General features: G+C 38.8%; 1 protein-coding gene and 2 non-coding genes across 6 annotated transcripts in view; 2 read left to right on the top strand and 1 right to left on the bottom strand.

Moving 5' to 3' along the window:
• Nucleotides 1-4,610: 4,610 nt before the first annotated feature.
• trnaa-agc (transfer RNA alanine (anticodon AGC)) lies at nucleotides 4,611-4,683 on the bottom strand. The gene has a single exon. It is a non-coding gene; the product is annotated as a tRNA-Ala (tRNA).
• A 97-nt stretch (nucleotides 4,684-4,780) lies between these two features.
• trnaa-agc (transfer RNA alanine (anticodon AGC)) lies at nucleotides 4,781-4,853 on the top strand. Its single transcript has one exon. It is a non-coding gene; the product is annotated as a tRNA-Ala (tRNA).
• Nucleotides 4,854-5,459: 606 nt separating this feature from the next.
• Nucleotides 5,460-5,668, top strand: part of trim55a (tripartite motif containing 55a) — a 22,776-nt gene continuing 22,567 nt past the window's right edge. Inside the window, exon 1 of one of the 4 annotated variants that reach the window (XM_061254080.1) lies at nucleotides 5,460-5,668. This exon is cut by the window's right edge and continues 192 nt beyond it. The gene's annotated coding sequence lies outside the window, so the exon portion shown is untranslated. The other 3 variants (XM_061254081.1, XM_061254079.1, XM_061254083.1) reach the window with 3 other exon arrangements.

Below are 5,668 nucleotides of genomic sequence, written 5' to 3'. Positions count from 1 at the left end.
TATTTTCTGTCACTACCCAGTGTCTTTTCCGAAACCCAAGCTCCTACCACAAATGCATACTATTCCATGTGGCGCCGTGTTTGATTGGATAACGTGCCACCATACGTGTGTTACAAAGTTTCCTATTGGCTAGTCAAGAAAAAAATGGTGATTCCGAGACAATGTAAAAATTCGATTATGGATTTTTCGAGGACTTCCACAACATCTTGGTTAGCCCGGTGTGTACTATATATTGGTAATTAATTTTTGTTTAAGGTTCAACTCTCCGCAATTTGTTTTCAAAGATGAAGCACCGGTTACAATAATTAATATTTCCATATATAAAAACAAACCTACTATATATTTCATCCATTAAAACATAACGAATAGCCTACTCATCGGGGAAAATATGTACAAGACCTGTGTAATATGTAAACTGCTGTTTCTTAAATGGAAAACAAGGCTATAATTTAAGATTACAACAGGCTTATTCTGCAAAATACCTTTACAGAAATAATATTGGCAATGTGCTACAGGTGGAGCCTTCTCCCACTCTTCTGACATTTTGTTTATGGTCTGGTCATAACTGCTGATGCAGATGGACAACAGAACTTCCCTGTTTGGCTCCTGTCCTTGTCCTCTGGTCGCTTTAATGAACTAATGCTAATGAAAGTTTTTCAGTCCTGTCTTCTTTTCAGCAGGACATTGGGATGAGAAAGAAGGAGAGAGAAAAAGTGGCAGCCAATTCAGAGTTTCATATTTAAATTTTAGCATTGTTTACAAAAAGTCCAATATCCAACCCATAAACAAGATAAATGATCTGTCATTTACATGCGGCCGTGTTCTTTGTTTTAACCACAAATATGTTTTGTTTTTGTTGTCGCCCCCCACCCCCACAGTGATTACAGTGCACAATACCTTTGATTCAGACACATACACACAGCTTGGAGATTCAGGCTTCAGGTCCTGGGAGTTTGGAAAGGGCACTGTGCACTGCGAAACAGAGGGCTATTCACTGAATGCGCAGCTCACGTGTCCCTTGTTTTTACCACAGGTGTGACAGAGTGTGACCGGGAGATTAGAGGAAACACTCCCACGTTTTTGCTTCCAGGAGGGTGTGCCCACAGCAAGCCCCATCATTACACAAATATTACCACGTGCGAAGGCTTTGCGTCAATAGATTAAGCATCCAATGTTTGGGAACGTGGAACCCAAACTCGCCGGCCTTGCCCTACAACCTAAAGTCAAGTCTTTGTTAAATAAATAAATAAATCACCATGTCCTAACGTATGTGCAATAACAAACTTGAAGTTCTTTTTGTGTTAATACTGCAGTCGTTTCATGTACAGGTCCTGCTGCCATCCTCTTCTAAAGGACATACACTCAGTTTTTCACAAGGAGCACAAACAGTTTGTTGATACTCCAGAATGCATTGTTAATAAAAACAAAGATATTCCTTCTCTTCAGCATTTTTCAAAGGACATTCGGTAAAGAACATGGACAAGCCACAGCCGTTTGTTACTAACTCAATTTTTGTCTGAGACAGATTTTTCATTATTCATATGATTAAAAATCGAATTATTAATCATTCAATTTACAGTGGTAAATGCCTGATGTGTGAAATCTGACATCCCATCCATGGTGGCGCTAGGCTTGTACAACTTTATTATTATTATTTTTTTATTAAGTCCATGTGCCGCACAGAATATGTGTTTTTTTTGAGAAACACAATTTTCGAGATACAGTCTACTGTATGTCATACAATATATGTCAATATCCACCATTATATTTGACCAGCAGTATATCTGATATTATTATTGTAGTATTATTGCACAATATTGTTAAATATAATTACATATGGCATACAGTTTGCAAGGCAAAGTCACAGCTTAACCGTCAAAGGAAGAGGATGAATTGACGTAATTGCAAGAAGGTTCCAGAAGTGTCTTCATCTGCTTCACATGCATTTTGTACACACACATACTCACAGAACAATGGTTTCATTGTGTTTTCTGAATTCTATCATATCTTGACGGGCACTTAGTATGGTTTACTAATACATTAAGGTATCCATGTCATCTGCAGAGCAAATATTTACATTACCACACGTGATGTGACTGATATGTCATATCAGCATATGTATTAACCTGTAGCTTTGTTGTACAAAACAGTTGACATTAAGTGGACTTGTTCTTGGGTTTTGCTTAGTATTGGGTTGACGAGATTCACAGTCCTTTGATTTTCTTATCCGGACAGGCTGCCAGTATCAAAGTGATATTACATTACATTACATTACATTACATTAATGGCATTTGGCAGACGGTCTTATCCAGAGCGATGTACAACAAAGTGCATACCATAACCAGGGATAAGTGCGCTGAAAGACCCTAGAGGGAAGTACAATTTCAACTGCTACCTGTACAACAAAGATAAGGACCAGGGCCAGTTTTTCAAACAAATAAACAAACAAACAAACAAAGCAAAAGTGACCAAACTTAACTATCCAAACACTGCTTACCTAGCCAACTAAAAATACCGGTACACAAAGTAAATCACAAAGACAACAATTAAGGTTCACAGGGAGGTAGGGAGTTTTCAGCTGACTTTAAAACTTAACCCTCCTATTATGTTAAGATTTGTTTGACCGGTTTTACATTTAGGGTCAAATTGAGCCCAACAGAGTAGTGTGTCAGCTTTTTATTGTCTCCCAAATTACTAGCCTTTTATCCATAAATATGAAAAGAAACATCTCATTTTAAAGCCTAAGGTACAGTAAGCGAATGTTTGGCACCTGTATGGGAAAGTGCCACCAGAATCATCCACAAAGTAATCTATGATAAAATGGTTGTATATTTTCTGGAATTATTGGAATTGGGTCAAACGAACCCCACACAACACATTTGTATGCCATGTTGGTACAGGACTTCGCACAGCATTATGTTTACAGCTCAGAATCTGCTTGCAAAAATTACTTGATGGTGTGCAGGTATGGTATGTTTTAAACCTCCCTTCCTCTGAGATGATACTTCAGGGGGCCCTATTTTCAATTAAAGATTCTTCAACGTGTTTTCACAACACGCTGATCCTAAGGGAGGGGGTCTTTATGCTTAACTGCACCCCGAGGAGCCTCCTGGGAAGCTACAGTCGTTACGGGGGGAGCAGGTGAGAATTAGGCCTACACCTGTATTTCCCTGGAGAGATGCATTAACACCACTGCTGGTGATTACTTCTATCTGCTATACTGCCGAGAGCCCACTCCCCCAACCACAGTGGTAAGAATTGCTATGACAACGGGCATGACGTGAGTAATGGCGGGTTGAAACAATGGAACTCCACATCAGCAAAATTACTTTTCACGTTATTTCAAACTGTTTCACAATAAAATCAGGCCATGAGCTGATATATTTCAACGGACGGTAAGAGCAGTAGATTAAAATAAATGTCAAATCGGAGGGTCTACGTTGTTTGGAAGGTCATGAAACAGAAAGCAAAGCTCTGTCTCGCTAACATGTATTTTTAAATGTGTAGAATTACATGCAGAGCCAAAAACGGTTTTATTTGCAATATATATGTGATAATTTTGGTTCGTGTTTGTAGTGGCAGGGAATGATTGCTTGATTGTCATTTTTTATTTAAATATTCTGCGTTTTCAGTGTTCACAAGGGACGTATGGCATAATGTGGAATGCTATGGGAATCCGTAGTTAGCAAAAGGGCCTTAATCTTTACTGTACCCGAATCGACAATACAGAATAATTTGGTGTTTATCCCCATCTTGTGTTCATGCAATGTCACTACAGAAATAATTTATTCTGGATTTATGAAGGCAGCTAATGCGTAATGTCTGGGCACGCTTTCCTATCGGTAATACAAATGGAAACTCACGTACGTACGTATGTACATATGTATTTATGTATGTATGTATTTATCTATCTATCTCTCAGTCACTCACCCACTCACTCACTTGCATATTTGTTCACTTACTTATAGATATTAGAAGTGTAATAAATGTGTCAGGCGGCTAGGTGGTGCTATTTTAACAGAAATAAAATTAAATAAGAATCAAGTTATTGCCCATACTGTCAATATTATTTCAATCTTCACAGAGGTTACAGAGTTGATTGTAATACGTATCATCTGGTGTGTTAGGTCCAATGAAGGATGCAGTTATACAATTATAGACATTCAAATGTTAAATGATTTTATCCACGACGAGCCACTTGATTCAGATACATTTTGGATGTGAACATGGTGTGAGATCATTTTAATAAAAACGTTTTTCAGAAATTGCTGGTGGGGGGCGGAATACATAAAATAGGTTCTGCCTGCACCAGCCTGCTTTTTAGTGCCTTTTACACACTACAGCAAAACCTATCATTATTGTCAGTAATTTCTGGACGGGTTCTTTCATAATCGTTATTATCAGCCCATATTAATAACGGGTTATTTATATAACATAAATGTATCACCCCCTAGGTGCTGTTTATATATAGAAAACAAATATTTTTAATGAATAAAGAAAGAGACCTCCATCGAGCCGGATTCGAAGCAGCGACCTAAGGATAACAGCATGTCCTCTACAGTAGCACCGGACGAGCTTTTCCGTATGGGTTTTCATAGTGAAAAGGGATCTGGAGAATGCGGGCATCGATCCCGCTACCTCTCGCATGCTAAGCGAGCGCTCTACCATTTGAGCTAATTCCCCGTGGCCCACGACGACAGCTATTTTACTCATGACCTATAACTATCGTTTCCTATTATCCTGACAACTATTTGCAGTATTTGCAGACCGTGATGGCAACGGGGAATTAGCTCAAATGGTAGAGCGCTCGCTTAGCATGCGAGAGGTAGCGGGATCGATGCCCGCATTCTCCAACCTAATTTTATAAGGACAATTTTGGAGAAAGAATGGCTCAACAAAACTGCGCAATTCAGCCCACAAGCGACCCACAAGATACTCGGCACGTTTTTCTGAAATGTTATCAAGAGAAGGTCCGTACACATGTTTAAAGTCCATTCAAACTAATTTTAACCTCGTGAATTGACAGAAGTGGACATCAGCACACAATGATATGTCTAGCTATATCCTATGGTATAAAACATGGCTAAAATCTTAAGAACCAACGTTCATATTTCAACTTATGAATAATGACTGAAAACGCATTGGCAGATAACGCTTGTGCTTAACTTTTGCTTGAGATTCCAGTGTAAAACTTCTAAGGGTTGAATTGAATGCACATTTTATTTATTTTACCAGTCGTTGTCGGCTAAAACGATAACCATACTAAGGCAAAAACAATAGCAATTAAGTGTGTGTTTCGAGTTAAATATATGCTACTTGTAGGCCAACATCTTGTAAATCTTAATTCTCGCTGAAGATATAATGCAACCGTTATTAGAAATATGCAAAATTATTTGAAAGTAGAACGATTCTTCTTCCTGCTTCAGTGGGGCAACAGCTGCCGGGACATTTCCTCCTGTCATTTTCATATAAGGACAAGTTAGCATGGCAACCTTTGACGTGGAGGTTTCTAAAAACAGCACCGACACTCAGTGGACTGCCAGCCAGAGAGCAATGCTTCAGACAAAACTCTAAGGACACTGCTGTTGAAGAAGGCCTACGAATCCGGATTGTTCTTTGGAAATAACACATTTATTGCTAAGTTACTGCTTTGGGGACTGAGACGTTT

This window comes from Conger conger, chromosome 9 (assembly GCF_963514075.1).
Source record: "Conger conger chromosome 9, fConCon1.1, whole genome shotgun sequence".
In the NCBI taxonomy this organism is placed as follows: Eukaryota; Metazoa; Chordata; class Actinopteri; order Anguilliformes; family Congridae; genus Conger; species Conger conger.
The sequence above is the reverse complement of the archived record's forward strand: the minus strand, read 5'-3'. Positions and strand labels throughout refer to the sequence as shown.